This window comes from Eschrichtius robustus, chromosome 7 (genome assembly GCF_028021215.1).
Source record: "Eschrichtius robustus isolate mEscRob2 chromosome 7, mEscRob2.pri, whole genome shotgun sequence".
Lineage (NCBI taxonomy): Eukaryota > Metazoa > Chordata > Mammalia > Artiodactyla > Eschrichtiidae > Eschrichtius > Eschrichtius robustus.
This window is the reverse complement of record NC_090830.1, coordinates 99,730,170-99,753,582: the sequence shown is the minus strand read 5'-3', so window position 1 is coordinate 99,753,582 and position 23,413 is coordinate 99,730,170. Positions and strand designations below refer to the sequence as shown.

The 23,413-nt window shown below is 38.0% G+C and overlaps 1 protein-coding gene across 2 annotated transcripts in view; it reads right to left on the bottom strand.

Moving 5' to 3' along the window:
- Positions 1-14,972, bottom strand: part of A1CF (APOBEC1 complementation factor) — a 79,722-nt gene extending 64,750 nt beyond the window's left edge. For both annotated transcript variants that reach the window (XM_068548121.1, XM_068548122.1), the window contains exon 1: positions 14,895-14,972. The gene's annotated coding sequence lies outside the window, so the exon portion shown is untranslated. The remainder of the gene's footprint in view (positions 1-14,894) is intronic.
- Between the last annotated feature and the right edge of the window lie 8,441 nt (positions 14,973-23,413).

The window sequence follows — 23,413 nt, the reverse complement described above, 5'->3', positions numbered from 1 at the left end:
GTGTTTATATTGGAACTGCCAATAGGTGCAATCATAGGGAGATCATAGACAATTTGAGAAGAAAGATAAAGTTGGTATACCATCTCACAACACATACCAAAATTCTAAGTGAATTAAAGAAATAACCTTTCAAAAACATTGTATAGCTGCTAGAAGAAAATATGGGAGGAGATTTTTATAATCTTGTAATGCAGAAAGTCTTCCTAACCAAGCATACCAAAAGCCAGAATTGAAAAGACTAACAGATGTGACTACATAAAAATTACAAACATCTGTAATGACAACATAAAGTTAAAAGGAAGCCACAGACTAGAAGAAAATGATTGCTACTTACATAATATACAGAGAATTAATATCTGCAGTATACCAAGAGTACTTTAAAATCAATAGTAAAGGGGCTCAGAGGTCAGTGGACAAAGAGCAAAGGACATGAGCAGTAAATTCACAGAAAAAAAGAGCTTATAAACTTATTTAAATATGGTCATTTAGTGGTCAGAAAAGACAAAATAAAACCAAGATACTTGGTTTTGCCTATTATGGGGCAATATTAGAACAGATTTCAAATAATACAAACAATAAACGTAGCTGACATTAACTGAACGATTACTATTGACTATGTTCTAAAAACTTAAAATGTAATTCATTTAATCCTTATAAAAACTTAATGGGGTAGGTATTATCATTCCTATGATATAGGTAATAAACCAAGTTAGAGAAGTTAATGAGCCCAAGGTTACTTAGGTAATAAGTGGCACAACTGTGATTTGAATCTAAGTAGCCTGGGGCCAGAGTTTGTGCTCTTAGTTACTAAATTTGACTTCTCCTCCTCTTAAAAATAATAGGCAAATGGTGACAGGGAGAGGAGGGAGATTACATCTACCCAGCTTCCCTTAAAGTGTGAGGAGCACATGGTACCATGACGAAACTGATGAAGGTGATACTGTGAGTCTATGTTCTCTTCCATAAGGACAGATGTTCTTGGTCATTTAAAGCGCTGTGGTAATTTAGCCTCTTTGCTTGAATGAAAATGAGCTATTGTTATAACTCTTTTAAATAGTGCTGTGGGTGGGCAATCTGATGGTTCAGTTGGACGCGTCCAGGATCTGACCCCCTTTGGACATAGTCCAAAATGGACATTGCCAGCCCTCTGTTACATGCTTGGTCATACCTCACTAAGACATCACTCCTTGGCAGAGTGTAGAGTCGTCACAGGTGACCAAGTGATATATCATTTGACAGGATCTGACTGGAGTTTCATGTTAATTTCTATTCCTATATTTAAATTAAAGTGCTAGTTCCTTCTTCCCATTGATCTTCAGCTCTTCTGGATTGTAGATAGCCGGAGAGGAGACAGTCAGCTATGGACCAAATATCTGATGGAGTAGTGCAGTGGTGGGTAACCAAAGCCACAAGCAGTTCTCATGGGCACCAAACACAACTATTTTGGTAGCAGGGTCTTCTCTCTCTCTCTCTCTCTCTCTCTCCCTCTCTCTCTCTCTCTCTCTTCCTCCCTCCTCCTTCAAATGTCCATTTAATTACTCTTCTTCTTCTCCTGTCTCTTACTCCCTTCCATTCTTTAATCCTGTACTTTGTTCTCTCTCCTGCTCCTTTGGTGACACCCCTGGCTAAAGAAGTTGCTGATTCTATCTGGAAGGTACACTATATTTTTAAGACAAATTATTAACAGTTGTAGAGGAGCAATGCTGACAGACAAACTTGCTAAATAAATGGCTATTTTTTCAAAGATGTAAAAAGCTGATATTTTGATTACTGTTTGTTGATGTTTAAATCCATATACAATCTTACTTGTTGTCATTCCAAGTCCTAAATAGAGTAACTTAAAATAGCACATCCTAAGATACTGGGGAAATTGCACCACAGTAAAAATATCTATAGACAAAAATAAAACTATACCAGACAAGAAAATACTATTGGGGCTACCAACTTAGAATTTATCAGAGAAAAAGAACAAGCAGAGGTATAATAGACAAATAATTGGATTGCAATTTTTATACATTTCTTTGTGTATATACATGTGTATATACTTACACCTGGACTAAATCAGGGCATTATGAACATGCAGGGGATGAGAAGACATGTCTTCCCAACATTTTTTTTTAAATAATTAAAAATCAGGAGTCACACACAATCTCTTTTGAAAAGAAAAAGTTACCCAAACTCTTGGGACAGTTAAGCACATTCATCTGGCCCACAGATCATCATTACTGCAAAACAATCCTGACATCTGGAATCCTTCTTGTTTTGTTTGAGAAAAAAGTGATTTCAAATGGTCAGAAGTTTTTATTTTCATTTAAAAAATCTGTTTAAAATTGCATAATTTATGGTCCAGTGGAAACACCTCCTGCTCTTTAGCATATTCTCACTAAGTAGATATTACAGAGGTATATTTTATTGGCTTCAAAAGACATTTCACCATTTATTTGTTTCAAATGCCCTTTAAATATCAACAAAGAGCCTTTAAATCCCTGGAATTTAGCTTGAAACTATAAATTACACAAGGAAAGACAGGAGAGAAAGTGTTAACCTATGCATGTCTTGTCAAAATAGGACTTCAAGATTTAACTGCAAGTGTTTCTAAATTTTAGCAGAAACTATGGAGAAAGAACAGACTCCCTACCTGGCCTCATGTGTACTTGGGCATCACCCTTACCACCCCTAGAGGGATTCTCATTCAACTGGTCTGGAGTGGAGCCCAGGAAATTGGATGGTTTAAAACCTCCTCAGGTGATAATACGCAGCTGAGGTTAGAACTTCTGAAATAAGATCTAGTCTATACATGTTAAATGTCAAGCAAAATGAAATACGGAGAGTAATTTATTCCACCTGCCAAATAGTTGGGACAGACACATCTTAAAAAATTACTAAAAAGAAGAAAAAGTCTATACAAGAAAGACAGAGACTAGATTACAGGGGAAAGGGAATAATTCAAAATTGTCTCTAATAATTGTCCTGTCTACTTTTCATCACTTTTAATGAATACATGTTTTCATAATTGCCAGTATTTACAAATAATGCCCTTGAAATACCAAAAAAATCACATTCTTCCTAGATTCTGGCATAAGTGATTCATATTCAACTCCATTTCCATGAGGACCAACCAATAAGGTATTCATATTACCACTGTATGCGTAAAATTCTATGTCGTGGCTCTATATGTGGAGAGGAAGCAAAAGCTGTGAGGTAGAGAAAGGATAGAGAGTAGAAAGTAAGGATGGCTTTTAGAAGAGAGAGGAGCAGATGCAAGAAGTAGTTGAGTCAAGTTAACAGTGAAGCACCTTAGCAGATCCATGAATCCCTACAGCTGAGGTCCTTACAGCCTCTTTATCCAGAACAACCTCCAGCGTAGGCTCCGCATGAAGTCTGGGTCTTGACTTTTTCCTGCTCCTGTACATATGTATCCTTACTTGTTGCTCTTCTTACTCCTACCCTCCTCCTCCACCCTCTCTTCCATTACTAGACTTAACTCAGCCCAAGTAGAATGAAACTTCACTGCTTACTACCCCTAGTTACTGCCTACCTCTGCTAGATCAATCTCCCTAAAATGTCCCTTCTAATATTCTTCACTGGTCTCACAATTAACTATAAAGAAACAGTCCAACCCCTTAGCCTGACATCCAGTATCCACCGTGATCTGGTCCTAACTCTACTTTTCTGACTATCTCTCAATCCAAGTCTAGAACTATTCTGCGCTCAAGCCCATCAGGTCTCCCAGATACACCAGTTACTTCTTACTTCTTAGGTTCCTTTGTTCTTGTTTCCCATTTGCCATGTGCCTAGAGTCCCCACGCTTATTTTCACACTCTTCCTGGCTGAGATGAATTTATGCCTGCACCATCAGGTTGTGTGTGGTTGTACATATGTAGGCATGCACAAGCACACATGTGTGGCTATGAATGTGTATATATACATAAGGGTGAATAAACTCCTGGTGGCCAGTGCTGACAGCACAACATCACACAAGAAGTTTCCTTTTGTAGCTGGTTCTGACACCACCACTCCCTTACAAATCCTCCAGCTTCGGCTCAACTTGGATAAGAATATCAGAAACTCTGAACCAGAGATCCTCATAAGTGACCTGTACTTGACAACATTGAATATTGAGAGACGAATAGCAGTTTTTTTAATCCAAAAAAGATTTTGGAAAATTTTAACAGCAGATGGAAACTGTGCATGTGTTGGATGAAGGAGTGGGTAATGGAGAGGGAATGGAGATCCTTAAGACCAGACAACATGAGGTGTTTTCTATTCCCTTAAGGTTATACTGTGATGGTTAATTTTATGTATCAACTTGACTGGGTCACAGAGTGCCCAGACATTTGGCCAAGCATTATTCTGGGTGTGTCTTTGAGGGTGTTTCTGGATGAGATGAAGGCTTGAATTGATAGACTGAGTAAAGCAGATTGCTCTTCCTAATGTGGGTGGGCCTCACCTAAACAACTGAAGGTCTGAATAGAATAAAAAGGCTAAATAAGAGAGAACGCCCAGTTTATTACAAAAAAAAAAAAAAAAAAGAGAGGGAGAACTCTGCCCTGCCTGAGTGCTTGAGCTGGGACATCAGTCTCTTCCTGCATTCAGAGTTGAACTGAAACATTGGCTTTTCTTGGGAAGCCTTCTGGCTTTCAGACAGGAACTGCATGTTGGCTCTCCCGGGTCTCCAGATTGCCAACTGCAGATCTTGGGACTTGTCAGCCTCCATAATCAGGTGAGCCAATTCCTTGTAATAAACCTCTTTATCTATTGATAGATAAATAGATTTATATGTATCTTACAGATACTAGAACAATGACAACACTAAAACCATGTAGGTATATGTATTAGCCAGTTAGGATTCCAACTGGAATATTGGTTCTGTGTCTCTGGAGAACCCTGGCTAATACATATACCTACATGGTTTTGGTGTTGGCATTGTTCTAGTACATGTAAGATCAGGGTACAGATGGCTATGGTGTTATCTTCACTCAATAACAATGCCCAACTCTGACTCCATGCCTGACTTTCTTAAAGATCCCTGGGAAAGAGAACTGGCAGAGTTTAGAAATTCTGGAATCACATAACCTAACAAGAAGAGTAGAATTTCTTTGCATGTATGTTTCATTTCTAAGTTGACTTACAAATTGGTATGGTGGTAATCACAGCATACAATGTAGATATCCTTCAGCTTAAAAGCAGATGTTTATCCAATAGTCCTGGGACCAATTATTTGCGTGGCTGATTACAGAGACCTGATGAGCTGGTGAGGTCTGGTGTTATCATGTCTCTTTTTATTCTCGTTGAGATTGTCCTTTTGAACTTAGTTCCTGCATCTGGTTTCCTCAGACCAATTTGGAAAATTTCAGTTGAAAACTCAATGTTCACCAAGGCTGCCAATCACTGACTAATGGAATACATTCAACCCTGGAGTGAAGCTTACAAATTCCAAGGATCTAAAGCTCTGTAGTACAATGGCCCTGAGGCAATCTGACTCTTTCAATAAAGGACAGCCTTATGCTTCCCTTAAAAAAAAGATTATATGGATATTCTATAACTAGGTCACTGAGTAAGGGTGACTTGCCATCTGATATACCTTGATAAGAGATGTAGCAAATGGCTCTGCTCGGTGTTTTCCTTTTTTTTTTAATGTACCGTTTTTTTTTTTTTTTTGGCTGTGTTGGGTCTTTGTTGTTACACACAGGCTTTCTCTAGATGCGACGAGCAGGGGCTACTCTTCGTTGCGATGCGAGTACTTCTCATTGCGGTGGCTTCTCTTGTTGCGCAGCACGGGCTCTAGGCATGCAGGCTTCAGTGGTTGTGGCACAGGAGCTCAGTAGTTGGTGCTCGCGGGCTCTGGAGCGCAGGCTCAGTAGTCGTGGTGCACGGGCTTTGTTGCTCCGTGGCATGTGGGATCTTCCCGGACCAGGTACAAACCCGTGTCCCCTGCACTGGCAGGCGGCTTCTTGACCACTGCATCACCAGGGAAGTCCCTCGGTGTTTTATGAATTGCTTGCAATTGTAATTCTCACAGAGAGGCAGGTAACAGTTTCTTGTAGTAAGAATTTCAGGGCGCTGACTTGCCCACAGTTGTATCTCACTGGGATGAGTAGCACAGGGCTCTGGCCATGTGTTCTTCATGTCCTCTACTTAGCTAGTCAAACCCAAGCTGACCAATTACAGCATGCACCTCTCATCCCCGATTGTAGACTGCCCTCTAAAGATTCAGGCTTCTGAAAGAAATCCAGATCCTCTTCTCCCTGCTCTTTGTCAACAGCCCCAAATTCTGCTCTGGTCTCACATCTAGTCTTCCCCAGCCCTCCCAGCGTTATAACCATATGGCTGCTCCCAACCTGATGTGCTTAGAAAAAGTGAAAGATTAAAGACCAGATTGTGCGAAGCTTGATGAATGAATAATTTGAAGTGTTTGTTTCCACGATTCAGTTTTTTTTCCCACTGAAAAGCCAGAAACTTCCAAGACTCAGTGTCAGAAAATAAAGGGAGGGGGCAAGAAAAAACAGTCTGTACCTCCTGAAACATCTATGAAATTTACTCATACAAATTCCTGGCAGTCTGACCACACATACAACTACTTAGATTTATAGTTCTACCTCTCAAAATTGGACAATTTGCTTCAAGGACAAAAGTCAGCTAGACCGAACATTTGAAGATGAAAGAAAAGATCCTAGTGTATGTCAATGATTAAATTGTGTCAATGCAGTATTTTTCGGTTGCAAAAATAAAATCAGCTCAAATGTATGTATAAACAAAATAATACATTTCAATCGCAGTGAAAAAAAAGATTATATAAATTCTGATTTTATGCTAACTTACATGCGTTGGTATAAACTGCCCTTATTAAATTCTTGCCTCCTTATTTCTAGTCAGCCACTGAGTTCTGATACTTTGCTTTCTTTTGAATTCCCACTGCCATTAATTATCATCTCTGCAGCCATCATTTAATACCTAGATCATCGCTGTAATTCAGCCTCTAGTCTTTTCTAACTCTAATGTCATTGGTACAACACTGGTTGATTTTCTTAAATATCCATTTTATATTACTCTTCAACTAAAATAATTCCAATGGCCTCATATAACTCTATGAACTAATGTCAATTTTTCTATCTTATTACCAAACTTCTCCAATGTTGTACTTCATATTAATTTCCAGTGTATACCTTCCCTCTACTCAGGCCAGTTTGAAGGATGGCTAGGAGTTAGGAGAAGGGAGAAGAAAGGGACTCTAGGGGACAGAGGTGTAAGTGAAAATAATATGGATGGTTGAGAAGCTGAGTATGATTACAAAGTTGAATTCAAGTTGGGAGGGGGGGTTGCTCGAGGGAGGGAGCGAGAGTGACAGAAGATAAAGCTGGTAAGGTAGGCAAGAATTAAATCAATATTGGCATGATAGAGTGTTCGCATTGTATTATGAAGTCACTGGGAACAACATGGAAGAATTCTAGGACCCTGTGTACTTTAGAAAGATAACTCGTGAGTTTTGTTGAGAACAGCTTAAAGGCAGAAAGACTAGTTTAGAGACAGATGGAAAAGAAAAAGGACAGAACATCCTACATTCATTCCTCATTCATTCATTGAGGAATGAAGGCAGGATAAAGAGAGGGAGGGCCATAAACTCACCAAGGATATACACTCATCTTCTTAGCCCTTAGCGCTTAGCCTCGTGTTAGTTGGCATTTCATACATATTTGCTAAACAGAATGGACATTTTATATAGCCCCTCTGACTACTCCAGACTTTGTCCTCTTTTTCCTAATTTTCTAGTTTCACCACAAGATATTAGAATACACAATATTTTGCACTGTGTTGTTCATTATTGGTTCACAAGTCTAAGGGTGTCATAGTCAAAAATGAACAAAAACCCATGGGATCACGAAGTCATACTGACTTAGGTTCAAATGTTGAGTTCCATCCCTTAAGAACTTTGCAAACTTGGGTTAAGTTATTTATAACTGGGTCCCAGTTTCTTCATTTCAAAATTGGAGATAATGATGCCTGCCTTATAGGGTTGTTATAGTGATTCAAAGTGATTCGATAAGTGCACAGCACAGAGCTTGGTACATGACACTCACTAATGTTTTTCTTTATCTCTTCTTCTACCTCTTTGCCTTCTGTCCCCAGTTAGGTGGCTATTTTATTCAATAGAGAGTACTGTGCCTTTGAATACTTTGATGGTTGTTTTTTTTCTTTTGTCATAATAGTGAAAATAACAGAGCCTGAGAAGTTCGTACTCTGGGGTGATTTCAGACCAGATTTCTAGTCTGCTTCTCTTGCTAATTACACAGGTTCCTTTAAATCACTCTATACTGACTTAATTAGGAGGCCCTGCCTATGATAGAGAACATCTCTGCCTTGGGAAAACTGCAACAGAGTCAGGGAGAAATTGTTCCCAATTTGCACAGCAAGCCAGTCGTGGGGATAGTTAATTTCTAAGCCACTGACTTCCAGGCTAAAATACACTTTCTGCATGTTGACCTCATAGCCTCTCTCTCTCCTAACCATTTTCCTCTAGTAAAGCATTGTGTAATTAACTCAGAAATGAGATGAGAATTATAGCTGCAATAGCTGAGGTTTATGCACACTTACTTGGTATTGTTCTAAGATCTTCATGTGTAATTTCTGATCTAATCTCAAAGCAACCTTGATTTTACAGCAGAGGAAACAGGCACAGAGAAGTTACCTTACTGAAGGTCACATGGCTAGTAAGTGGTGAAACTAGGATTTGAGCCCAGGCATTCTGGGTCCAGAGCCTTCTGCTTTAACATTGTAATCATCTCCCTCTTGGCCATTCCAGCACCATGAATCAGCTTTGTTTCATTGGAATTTGGGGAATACTTTGAAATATTGAATTATTATTATTGGAAGTAATAAGCTGTATTATTATTATTATAGTAAATGTTTGATCTTATGGCTTATTTTGAAAGGCAAATAAGAATAAGAGTTTCTAGACATTGTAATTTTTTTTCTTATCTTTATTACCCTCTGGGACCACATAATGGCATTCCCTGATTGATTCCAATTTAAGTAATGCAGTTGTATTAAGTAACTGTTATGAAATGAGAGAGACACATGGAGGAATTAGTACCTGGTAAGTGTGATGCTCAAATGACTTTAATAATAAATCAAAATTATTTAATAAGTAAATTCTTTCTCAAAAATCAGACAAACACCTGCCATTCAAATACCTTCTATTATCCTCTGGTTACCCATGACACTTTCACCCTGGGCCATCTCTCCTCTACGTCTTCTCTTCCCCACCATCAAAACTTATTTGTCCTAAGTACCATTTCCATAAGGCTTTATGAGACTAGTGAATATGCTAGGTGATTTTAGGCTACAGTGTTCCTGAATGTCAACACCTCAAAGTGCCCTGATCACTCCCCACTCTGTATTCCAACTAATTTGTATTTTAAAAAGGAACTTCTGGAAACATACTCTTTTTATCCTAAATGAAGAACTCTATTGAGGCTGGTGGAGCTGCTATTTGGGTGCATCTGGGTTTCAATTTAAAGCTCCAAATTAGGTCAGTTTAAATATGGGATTCCCTTAGCATTCAGAGACCTAGCAACCCAATTATCCTTTCCCTGGGGAGAAGGGTGTGTCCTCCAGGTGGGAGGTGCTATGTCCTTTTCAGACACTAACAGAATTCGAGTGTAAGGCAGCCAAGTCATTCAGGACAATTACTTTGTATTTTCAGAGGTGACTCCACTGTGTTTCCTGGCCTGTGTCTGTGCATATTTCCTCTGTGACCTGCGCCTGGCAGTCTCTGTTCACAAGAGAGGTCTCCTTTAACTGCGTCTCCAGCTGTGTCAGTCCCTGAATCTGAACATAACAGGGAGAGTGGCACTCAGAGTGAAGGGGATATTTCCTCATAATCGTGGAGGTCCTATTAATCTCTCTCTCAGAGTTTGCATAGAAAATCAGGATGAATTAGAAATGCTGTCCTGTGGGAGGTGGTATAATGGAAAGGGCCTGCCTGAGGGGTGGAGTACTGCACATGGGTTCTTACCCTAATAAAAAGTGTCTTTTATCCTTGGGACACTCATACAGCTTTTTCTCTGTCAAAGGACCTCAAAGTTTCCTTTTAACTCCAAGACTCAGTGCTTCTCAGTGTTCCATTTTTACTCTGTTTGCAGGGTCTATGTGCCAGACTCCTGGAGTTCACTCTTGTTTCTAACCACTGATTAACTGTGTGATCTTGGGCAATTTTTTTCACGTCTCTGAGACGTCACCTCTTTACTGGAAAAATGGAATTGCACCAGTACCGATTCCAGGAGATTCCAGAGGATTAAATGAGTTAATCTATGTGTCTGGCATATGGCAGGAGCTATATAAGGATATAAGAGCTATTATTAATATCATTGTTATCATCATCATAGAGTGTCAGTTGGCTGGTAGTAAATGCCTGAATTGTGAGGCAGTGTTAGGGCTCTTCAAGAAAGAGGATTGGAAAGAGGGTTCCTGAGGTGGGCATTTGTATGTGCCAACAGAGTTTTCTCCTCCATGGTATCAGATTCTGATTTTTGACTTCCACTGCAAGTAAGCACAGGTTTTAGGCTAAGCCAATTCATGCAGAAGGCCCCAGCTGAGCCCCAGCTGAGCACGAAATATAAACCTAATAGACAAGCTGGATAGAAGGATACTACAGATGGCTTAATAGAAGTGAAAATCAATTACGTTTATACCTAATACCCTGTCAGTGCTCTGTCAGTTTTTTAGGAGATGTTATAGAATCTTCCCTTCTTTGCTTCCTTCACTATCTTAGTTACAACATCTGCACTGGTTTAAATCTTTTTAGGGTTGTTTTCTTCTGGGACCTGCATGGGACTTGTTCTCCTCTCACCTTCCATCTGGATCCTTATGTCCTTTCTTCACAGTTTCATCAAACCTCTTAATTCATCAACAAATCAGTTAATGCCCAGGACAGTAGTTGAAGGCTCCCTACGTAGTCTGCACTATTGCTACATAAATGGAGCTAAGCTTATAAACTCTAGGTGAGAGCATCGTTCAGTGATGAATAATGACAATTACCTTGAAGAAACTAGGATTACTAAGTCGACTATGAAGAAATTTGGCATTAAAAAAATCTAACTTCTTCTGTATAAAATGCTTTGTAAACTAGAATATTCTATAGAAATGAGGTATCATGGTAGTTAATTTTGCTATGTAAACTAGAATATTTTATAGAAATAAGGTATCACGGTAGTTAATTTTGTTATGTAAATCTAGTGTTAAGTCCACTGGGCATCCCAAAACAATGGTCATTTTTTAACTGCTAGAGGAAGAGGAGACGTTGCTATGTCCTTGAAGGAGGGATTTTGATAGAATTGCAAACCGATTTGCTCGCTTAGTCATTCTGTCTGGCCAAATTGTCATATGCTAATTCTCTTTAGCCATATTACTGACTGGGGCAGAACCCTGTACATAACCTTGCAAACTAGAGAGAGTTATCCTAATTCTTATTTTTACTTTCCTCTTAATTTTAGCAGGAACTGAGTCCTATTGGAATAAGCAAATCTGGAAAATGTTTTCTGTATGATCAGTAATACCTACATATATAAAATTCCACATATATATCCGAATAAGGAAAAAACAAGCTTAGTGTATATCCTTAAAAGAAAATCAAATCTGAGAGCTTAAGATACCAGTATATTTTAGTCAAGACAACTATTTTTATGAAGAGAAATATTTTAATGTTTCATTTGGATCCATCAAAAATATTCATCACAAAATTCTAATTTATTAAAATAAAAATTTGAAATAGTTTTTAATGCTGATAACCTAATTGGGTTAGGTTTGATGGAATAAAGTGATAAACCAGCTTTTTTGATCGAATCAGCCGTAAATATTTGTTAATTACTGCCTGGATTTTACTTGATCAGGCCAAGGAGCAGATGGGATTTAGATTTCTAATACAGAATGTCACTGTAGCCATGCTGCTCCTTTTTCCAGATGCTTTCCCTGGGGGAGTTTGGACTGTTACGACTGCACTTTAGAAGAGCCTGGTTACTGTTTCCATGAATAAGATAAAATGGTGTTTATCCTCCGTGGATCAATACCATCTTGTTTGAACTTATTGAGTCATTTAGAGACACATAAGGTAATGAAAACCATTGTGCAATGGTACCCAGCGTACTACCCATACTGCCCAGGTTTCTGTAGGATGACAGTATTTTAAAAGATAGTTATTGAAACAGATTTTTAATATCAACTGGCTGTGTGATGAAATGAACACACACTGTGACAGGGTGTCCTGTGGGTTTCAGTGAAAAAATTCTTTTTTTAGAATAAAAGAGAATGATAAGTTCTCTTATTTTCTGAATAAATGGAATGGGGTTTCACTTTGTGACTCATCAGAAAACTTCATTGTTTACATACAGTTTTTCATTTAAATGATAGTAGCATTGTTTTGACAAAGAGGAGCTAATAGGTAAGTTTAGAAAGTTTTAGGAAACTTTTCTGGAGGTTTTTACCAACAGAGAAACGGAAAGGGAAGAGAGTTTTGCTGAATTCCTCCTGTGTACCAGGGACTGTGCTTAACTATTTTGCTTTATCATCTCATTTAATCTTTACTAAATTCTGCAGGACAGATTTTGCCCCCATTTAACCTTTGAGGAATCCGAGATTTAGAGAAGCTGAATATCATGCCCAGGGTCACAAACCTAGGGAGTTTGTGAACAAGCAGTCCAACCCAGCTTTGTCAGGAGAAAAGTCCAGTGTTCTGTCTATAATTAATTTGGAAAGTCTCTAAGATAGGCACGGTCCTGTTTGACGAAAGATGTTTAGACTCTAAGGTACCTAAGAGGTTTGCAATTGTAATGATTTCAATAGTGATGGTTTCAGTCAATTCTGGTTATTATGAATGCTGGACACGGGCTATAAAAGTGATTTGTTCTGTCTTAATCTGTAGTCTGAGGGGTACCATTTCTGAGAGATGTTAATAAATGTTACTGAAAGAAGATGTTCTGTTGTAAATTAAGCTTAGGAAACAGAACATTGCCTACTCTCCTAGATATTCAAGATGAATGAATGCATTTACACACAGAGTAAATCTCCAGTCACTGTGAGGACGGTCTCACGGTTCTATGTTTGGGCTCTGGAGTCAGACCACTTGGCTGGGGAACTTGGCTCTGCCACCTCCTAACTGAGTGATGTTCAGCCCATTAGGTAACTTACTTGTGCCTCAGTTTTCTCGTTTTGAAAAGTGTTATAATACTATCTACCTTATATGACTCTTCTAAGAATAACTTGAGATAAATGCATGGAAAGCGCTTAGAAGTGCACTTGGCAATATGCTTAATAAATGTCTGTTATTATTATTATTCAAAATACTCATGTAGTAACAAGACCTGCTTTAACTTGTCCAACCACCATTTCCTCAACTTACTTGACAATAGAATCCCTCTTTTTGAGCCACATATATTAACGTCCACTGAATACAGTGTAGGAAATGCTATATTTGAAAAGACACAAAAGCAACTTGGTATTAGCCCAATTGGAAATAATAACCAAATATTCAGTGTTTTCATATCTACTATGTCATTTTATGTTTGCCCATAACAACTAATTTCTTTTTTCTTGACAACTATCTTTCTCCTTCCCTTACACTTGATAAATAATAAATTGAAACAGTAAAATATGAGAACTGTCTCAAATGGGCAGTATCAATACTATTCCAGAAAATATTGCCCTTAAAAATGAACCTGTAAGTCATTTGTCTATTACCTGTATTTAGCAGGGGAAGCCCTCAGTGCTTTGACAAGTTAGTGGTTTCACTTTTATTTCCAGGCCTATGCTCCTACTGTATGCATCTCAGCACATATTAATAAAAAAGAATGTTTCAGACCAGACCATCACATCTTTGATGATCTTAAATTGTATACAACTAGAGTTAAATTTGCCAACGCACGTTTTGCAGAACACTAATCCTGCACAATGCACAAATGATGGTGTGTTAGTCATCTTCTTGGAGACACACAATACATATCTAAGAAGTCCCATGGTAAAGAAACTTGTTTGGGAACCCATTCTCCTTGGAACTTACTTCGGTAATCATAGAACAAAACTATTTCAATCAGAGTATTTAAGAGATTTCTGGGAAGAATGGGATATTCCTGGTAAGTGCCTTGATTGATTTCTTTTTTTAGGTAAAATACCATCATAGTCTGATTGTGAATCATCTTGTTGGAGTGAACAAAATGATCATGTGAAATATAGCCACTGCGGCACAGTTGCCCAAACCATCCTGAAAGGAAAAGATCTAATAAATAGCCATCTCAAGGTTGAGATTTAATATACTCAAACCAATCATTTTCCGTGTGTGTGTGTGTGTGTGTGTGTGTGTGTGTGCGTTTATGTGTGCTTTTGGTGGTGGTGCAGGATAAAGGAGGAGAGGAAAGAAGATAATTGAATATATGAAGTCTAAAGTATGGTAGAAATTATGACCTATACAGAGAACTCAGACTCTGTCAGTGATGTTAATACTATTTCTCTTGTTAATTATACTTTTACGTTTCCTGGGATCTGAGGACCAGGACAGGCAGTCAACCACAACTCTCCCGGCTGTCTGGCTATTGCTAAATACTTTTCTCAGAAACATTAGCCTTACTCTTATACCCAAAGTGATAAATCTACATTTTTTTTTACCCTCAGAAATTGATTAAAGCAAGGAGCAAAAACAGCTGCCATCTCATTTTGAGATTATATGATCGTTCTAATTTTCTTTTGTTTTCAGGTGGCTTCATTAGTATAAAAACAAACTAGAAACATCTCTGAATTCAGCTCTATAGTGGAAGAGGGTAAAAACTGTTTTTCACTGCATTCCCACTGATCCACACCGCACAGTTTCACAGAGTTGAAATAGAAAAAGCAAAACACATGGACAATACCTGAGTGATTTCAGAGATCCCCACCCGGAAAAGGTTTCCTTGATTATGGCGAATTCAACGTGTCACTCTGGGTATGCTCTAATCATCATATCAAACTCCAAAGGTTCAGTGGCTTTAGGTTTGGTTTACAATTCCTGGGAGTTAAACTTTAACTCACCCTGTCTCTTGCATCCATGCAGCCCTTTGACCAGATAATTGGGTCACTACAACCCAAGCAGAATCTACAAAATTACTGTTGTCATTTGTTTACCATATTAAAATGAATTTTGCATTAAGAATCATTAATGTGAATATTATTTTGATGCTGTTTAAGTGATATATATTTTAAAAAGTAGAACTCACTGCAGTTTGGGTAACTAAGCTTTTCTTTATATTAGCTCCCTTGTTTTCTGCTATGCCAAAATTATATTAACCCGATGGTAATTTAGGAGAATGTTTCCTTCTTTTCCCTCCACACTTCCTATGTCACTGTATTACATGGAATAAAGTGTGGAGTTTTAGGTCAAGTATGTAGATAAATGCAGGCTTACCAAAATAAAACACAAAAAGCATTTATATAACCAAATAAATAGGGTCAGATCAGGTTGGGGAAAGCACGCTTCTTTTTATACAAGCTGCTCATTCAGATTTTAAGAGGGAGCCATAATAATCAGCCATGTACTGAGGTTATATGAGAGCCAAAGCTATTGTTCATTACTTCTTCATTTCTTGAAGAATAGGAAAATGTTATTTCCAAAGATATAAACTCTACATTCTCAGTTCTCTGAGAAGAGCTCCAGTCTATAGAGGAAATTTCTAAGGGTCATAAAGCCCACTTAAAAAAAAAAAAAAAGAACTAAAACTCTCCTAATTTTGAGCAAATTGTAAGGGTTTATAAACTACAGGCCCCCGCGCTAAAATTAGAGGGCACACTTGGCTTCAGTTCTAATAAGAGGAGTCTGATTTTCTAGGAACCAACTATTAACAGAAGTACTGGTTCATTCTGTGCTTTTTTTTGTTTGTTTGTTTTTTACAAACAATCGTTCCATAATATGAACCTAGAGGAAGATAAGTCGACTGTGCACATCTGGGAAAATAAAGCATACTGTCAGAATGCTAGTTCTGCCCACAGTTTTCAGTTCTCAAACACAAGGAAGCCTTGATTTACCTAAGCTTTTTCCAAAGCAATGCCTGACAAGGTTTAACAAAAACACTCCCGGAGCAATTGTTTTGCCCTGGAATTTTGCCCCTGGAGTGAGACCTGAGCGAAGCATCATGCCCCTCCCAGCTAGACAGCTCTCTGAGGGACACATCCCTCTACAACCTTCCTTGGGAGTGGACCCCCCTCACCAAGCAGTTTTATTGGTTTTCCTAGTGAAAACTCAGTCTGGGCTCCTATGGTTCCCCAATGTGTGGGGAATTCTTTCCTTGAGTTCACCTGGTCTTGCAGAGAACTGTTGATATTGTAAGATTGTCAGTCTTGGGAGGATTTTGTTGGTTGTTTGGTATGGTAGATGCCTGGATGGCGAGAAGTAGAGATGAAGCAAAAAAAGCCAGGGTTTTGAGGGTATCTAGTGGAACAGCAAAATACGATGGTAAAAGAAGGCAGTATGTTAACTGGTTATTTAAAAATATATCGGTTTCCTATTTGAGCGGTCCTGGCATTTAACAGGGCAGGATTATAATCAGGTTAAACCACAATGTTTGGAAACAAGTTTAAATAGCCCTTAGATCTGACAATTCAGGTAAGACAATTCATATATTACTCATAAGAGCCAAAGGCAGTAATGAATTTGGTGGTATTTTTAAGATATTGCTGGAAAGTTTTTTCCTTTTTATTTTCTAAGCCATAATTGTTGCAATAATAGGGATGTGCTGATCAGCAATAAAAAGAAAAATAGTGGATCAGCCTCTCTCTTTCCTAAGGTTACTTACTTAGGGAGGCAATCTGTGGCCTTGGGACAAAGAGAAACCAAATGATCAGAATGAGATCAAGTTCATGACCTTGATCTCATCAGTCTAATCAAGGGAAATAATTGTACCTAGAATGGCAAGGCTTGCTTTTACTTCGTAAAAATAGACCTAGGTTAGTCCTCCTGGGGCCTCATTATCCTAGGAGAGACAAAGCAATAATCAAACTGTTAGACAGTGTAAACAAGGAAACAAATTCAGTTTAAATAGTGGTTGGTAAATATTTTTTCATTTGTTTATTCTTCAGTTACCTGAGGACTTACTATCTGCTAAGCGTAGATGGGTAATTATTTAAAATGAGAGTTGAATTTATTAGTAGGGTGTAAAATCAATATACTGGGTCGTATCCAACATACTAAAACCAGAATAGAATAGAAAATATCAAGCGAATTGCTTCTAGAAAGGGTATATAGTGTTCCTGAAACTTTTGTTTCAGTTACATGTATGTGTATGTGTGTACTGGTTATGATGTAAATTTTATTTTATTGTGGAGCACAATTTTAAACGCTCACAAAATATTTAGTCTTTAGTTATTCCATGGTTAACCAACCAGATACAGGGTATATGCATTAAGCAAGTTCTCCCCCCAGTGACTAACTTAGATATAAGTATTATGAGGGAGAAGTACAGGTTGCTAAGCAGAGCATAAAACACAGGGACCTACAATTATACTTCAAAAACAAACTCATAGAAAGAGAGAACAGATTTGTGTTATTAGTGGTAGGGGTGGGTAAATTGGAGGAAGGCAATCAAAAGGTACAGACTTCCAGTTACATATAAGTACTAGGGATGGAATGTACAGCATGATAAATATAATTAACACTGCTGTATGTTACATATGAAAGTCGTTATGCGAGTGAACCCTGAGTTGTCATCGCGAGAAAATTTTCTGTTTAATTTTGTATCTATATGAGATGATGAATATTCACTGATATCACTTATTGTGATAATCATTTTAAGAAAAGAAACAAACAGAAACAACAACACCATAGGAACCTAACCTAGTGTGGGACTGGGTGGGAGTAAGGAAAGGCTTCCAGAACACCAGATATTTAAACCGAGACCCGAGGGATGTGTGAGTGGGAGGGTGGGCATTCGAGTAGGTGGAAATAGCACATGTGGACACCCTGAGTTTGAATGAGTTTGAACTGGTAGAAAGCCAGTTGTGAGCGGCAAGAGGGAGAAAGTGGCGGAAAGTGGCCCCTAGAGGGCCATGCACTTGGTGATACAGATTTCCAACGTTATCCTGGGGCACCATGGGTAGTCACTGAAGGGTTCTAAGAAGGTGAGTCACATGATATATTTGTGTATATTTTGGGTGTAGAGTTGAGAATAAATTGTCATGAGATGACATTGTCTTCACCTCTCCTTATTTTAAAAATTGTGGTATAATTGATATATGATATATTAGTTTATCTTTTTTTAAGATCAAAATATGCTCGTTTTAGAATTATTTTATTCACGTATATGTTCAAATAAGAGTTAGTGGTTTGGATTTGAGGGAGGCAAAGCATCTAACAGACTAGATGGTGGTGAAGATTAGGGTGGTGGCATTGGAGTGAGAAAGAATGGAATGGAGGAAGAGGTTTGCAAAGTGGGTCATAGTAACTGCTCATTAAATGGTAGCTCTCATCAGTCATGTTCTCTTTGGCTTGTGGATTTTAACTAATCTTGCTTTTAATATTGGGCTGACTTTGCCACCTAGCAGAGCTGGCATACTTAGGCAAAATTCATTGATAGTTGCTGGCTTAGGTAAAATGAAAGCTTTAAAAAACTTAAACTATAATTCAAAGCCAAAGGTTACCAAGTGTAAGAAGCTTCCTTCCCAGCCATGATCCTCCCTCTCCTATCTCAATAAAAGATTTCTTCAGTGTTTTCAGTTTCTTAGGAATTCAGAATTCATTTTGGATGTTTGATGGGTGGGTGGGTGTTACTTACTTCCCTAGAAGGGAGCATTCTAGATAATGAAAGGGCCGTGTTGGACACGTTACCTAGGGCACAAGCCTAATTCTCTTTCCTTCTCTATTATGTAGAAAGCTTTGAGCCTGGAGCTGGTACCTGAGGAATCCAGGGCTAATGCTATCACTCAAGAGCTGCTTGACCCTGAGCAAATTTCTGCCCCTTGTCTGAGTCTGTGTCCCTGCCTTTAATGAGACAGATCTCTACCTGCCTTATCTACTTCACTGATTATTGAGACGGTCAAAGTATATGCGAAAATGATTTGAAAATAGTAGAGTACCATAGAGTACAGAGTAGAATGATTGCAGAGCAAATGAAATCTACATCCTCAAGGCTATGTCAGTGCAACTTCTTGTTTTAATTTAACTGTGAAATAAGGTCTTCTAGGATTTTAAGCCTGCTCTTTTAGAGATTCATAACATTTCAACCTTAAAGCCTGATGCTATTCTTAATGCCTGCTAGACTTTGGAAGAAAGCAGAGTTTAATTCAGTGGTTTAGAATCCATCTGTTCTTTAATGCCACATCCCAGGATTTTAGACTTTTGACAAGTTATTGGTTTTGTAACTAGAGCCATCTAGTGTTGAACGGATTAAAAGACACACACACATACACCCCCCCCCCCCACACACACACACCTACCCACCCCTCTCTTTGCTTTGTGCTTTAGGAAATTGAATTTGGTTCTTCTGACATACTTGAACAGTATTTTCCATATCACATAATTGTAGGATTAAATGAGTACTTGAGAATTTATCTAAAGTGTAGGCTAAATCTAAAAATCATAGCAGCAAGTGGGAGGCTACCCTGGCCCTGTCCTTTAAACGTGAATTGAGTATCTCCCACTTTTTAATCCTTGCTCCTTTCTATAGTCATTCCTGTGTTGAAATGAATGTTCTTGAAATTATAGTTTACAAAGATCATATTGCTTTTTTAAAGCAATATTATTTAGTTCAACCCCAAAGCAAAAGCAAATATGGATTTTTTGGTAAAAGAACAGTTTTAGAACAAGAAATCCAGTTGGTAATCTGGTGTTTTCCTTTATTGATATTAGAAAATACTGATCATCGGGTTTTTTGGGGTGTTTTTTGATCATTGGGTTTTTAATCTGCCTAATGTGCTGTGCTCTATTTTCTTTGCTATAAAGAAAATCCCACAGAAAAATTGCTTCTAAGCTCTTAGATAACTTCTTGAGAGGAATTTATTATATAATCTCTCTCCTAATGATCATGACATTACCTATTTCCTTGAGTTAATTTTACTAAGTTTTGACAAAAAAGATCTTCTTTTCAAAAGGTAGGAGACATCCTGGGGGATGCAAAGTTAAAACGCATATACACGTGTGTATGTGCACACAACACATAAACACAAACACACACACGTCCCGGACAAGACAATTATGGCATAATCATACTATTTTTTCCTTCTTTCATCAAATGTACCACTCCTTATGACCAACTGATACGCTAAATTCTTCAGGTTCGCAAAGCATCTGAGAAGAAATATATGGCAACTTGGGCAACATCTTGAATTTTTTTCCAGTAAAACTAGATCTAGCTAATTTAGCAAATCTAGGTTTTCCACATCCAAGTAGAAAAACATTTATCAATGAACCAAAAAGGAGATTTTTTTTCTGATTTTCTTAAATACCAGAATAACATTGGGGTTAAGAATAACAGAAATGGAATAATAAAATGCTAATTATTTGCATTAATACATTTTCAAATGGTAAAAGAAAGCTGAAATTAATGGCGAGCTGGTTAGGAAGAGAACATTAACTTTTCAAACATAACTAAAGCTGCTGCTCAAGGGGCCTAATTCCTAATTTGTGTTCATTGTGGTTTATACAAAATGGAAACTTATATTTCAAATGCACTTTGTAGTTTCCAAAACACTTCTAATGTGTCTTCTCAAGAACCATATCAGATTAGGAGGCGGTAGAGGAAAATGTTTAATAGCATGGGTTTTGCATTCCAGTTGCTTGGGTTGTTATCTCAATTAACCACAGTAGCTACCTACCCTCAGGCAAGTGTTCTAACCTCTCAGAGCCTCTAATTTCACATCTGGTAATAGGGATCATGGTAAAACCTACCTCAGCGTTCCTATGAGACTCAAAGGAGAGAAGGCATGGAAAGAGCTTAGTCCAAAGCCAAATTCATAGCATATGTTTACCTATTAATTTTATATTAGTTTTAAAAGGAGGCTTAAGGGTTAACCGTCCTCCTTCCATTATACCAGTGAACAGACAACTGTGATTCCGTGTGGTCTCAAATGTACTGCTCTGAAAACTGGTGTTTCCTGTCAGATGGTCCGGGGTCATCCGCATGGTCTGGTGAACACCATGCATTTACAATGTGGAGTAAACAGTGTACGTGTGCTTTGAGAATCATAGATCACTGTAGGAATTAAGATATTATATGTATGTGTGTTTTATCTTCATAGCAACTCTGGGGAACGATTAAGGCAGGAGGGCAATTTCCTCTGTTTTGAAGAAGAAAAGATGAGATAATAAGAGGTTAAATGTTTTGTGCAAAGTGGTGTTATACCAGGAGACAGTGCAGGGGTGGAGCAAAGCATACAGGCTTTTGCCGTTTACTCACTGAGTGGCCTTAGAAAGTTTCCTAATGTCTTTGAACATTAATTTTTTCTCATCTGTAAAGTAGGATTGGTAATCTCTAATTTATAATATTTTGTTAGAATTAAATGAGTTTTGTGCTTGTACCACGGCTGGCACATGGTAAGTTCCTGTCTCAGCTCCGGGTCTCGCTCTACCACACCGTAATCCATCCAGATTAGGGTTCTTATCCTGGTTCTCCCACTAACAAATCAGTATTTTTATTTAGACTGCTTGAGAAGCCTTCTGCTTCCTGAATCTAAAGATCTAAGTCTTTCATCACTTCTATAAAATTCTTGATCATCGTTTCTTCAAATGTTGCCCCTGAACCCATTCTCTCTAATCTTTCTCTTTATAACTATGATTAGATATATTTTGGAAATTTCTTCAAATACACTTTTCAGTTCATTAATTTCCTTCTCAACACTGTGTAATCTTATGTTTAATTCATCTTAATGTATCCACTGAGTTTTTAAACTTCGCCAAACACATATATACATTTGTACGTGTGTGTATGTATATATATATGTGCACATATACATATGTATATGTGCACATATATATATCTTAGAAGTTCTATTTGTTTTTTTTTTTAAACAGAGCTGTGAATTATTTTCTTTGTTTTCAGTTCCATCTTTTGTGAATCATGATAAACATATTCATTTATAGTCTGTATATGATTACAGTTCTATCTATGAAGCAATTCATGTCCAGTTCTTTTTATTGTTTTTGTTAACTCTCTTTTAAGATGTCTTATGTCCTTGTAGTTTTGTCATTTTTAGATTGTTATATTTAATATATAAGTTATTTAATAGAGAGGTTATATTTCATATGTGCTTTTATATGTAGGAATTCTGGACCGCCTGAGTTTGCCATCGGGGTTGTATCCCTCCAGAGAGGTTTTGCATTTGCTTCCTCTGGGGGACACTTTTCTAATTTAATTTTTTAGCTTGGTATTTATGATGCTATGCAATACATACATACACATGCATATACAGACACAAATCATCTGTGTGTGTCTGTGTGTGTACCTTAAAACCTGCGTAAGGATATATTAGGTTATAAACATTAGAGAAATTTTATCTCATTTAGATCTAAATTGAGACAGACAAATTCCATTTTAATTTTCCTTTGCCAGTGGGCAAATATCTTCCAGTCTACATTTCATTTTGGATGGCGTGGTTACATTCAATAGTCCTGGCTTTATGAAGGGGCTCAATACCAATGCTGATACTATGCTTCTTTCAGGTCCAAGGTCCCCACCTGGTTACAAGGATCCACTCCACTTGGTTACTAATAATCAAGTTCTGCCAACTTTGTTTTCTTATTGTTTTTATGCATTTATATGAGTGTGTTATATTCCATCCACATTTCTAGCTCTTTTAGTGGAAATTACATATATTTGAATTAGGTTTGGGTTCATATAATAGGAAACCCAAAATAGCAGTGATTTAAAGAAGATAGAAGTTTATATCTTATGTAAAATAAGTCCAAAGGAGGCAGTGAAAGCTGGCAGGGTAGCTATAAGATTTTCTCGGGGACCTGGGCTCCTTCCTGCCCTCAGCTATGTTGTGACCCTCATCTTCACACATCTGGATCCTGATGAAGCTGGTCATCACTTTTTTTTTTTTTTCAAAGGAACATTATTTATTTATTTATTGGCTGTGTTGGGTCTTCGTTGCTGTGCACGGGCTTTCTCTAGTTGCAGCGAGCGAGGGCTACTCTTCGTTGCGGTGCACGGGCTTCTCATTGCGGTGGCTTCTCTTGTTGCAGAGCACAGGCTCTAGGCACATGGGCTTCAGTAGTTGTGGCACGCAGGCTCAGTAGTTGTGGCGCATAGGCTTAGTTGCTCCACGGCATGTGGGATCTTCCCGGACCAGGGCTCAAACCCGTGTCCCCTGCATTGGCAGGCGGATTCTTAACCACTGTGCCACCAGGGAAGTCCCAAGCTGGTCATCACTTCTAAAATCCAGAATGCAGGGTACAGAAAGGGGTTTA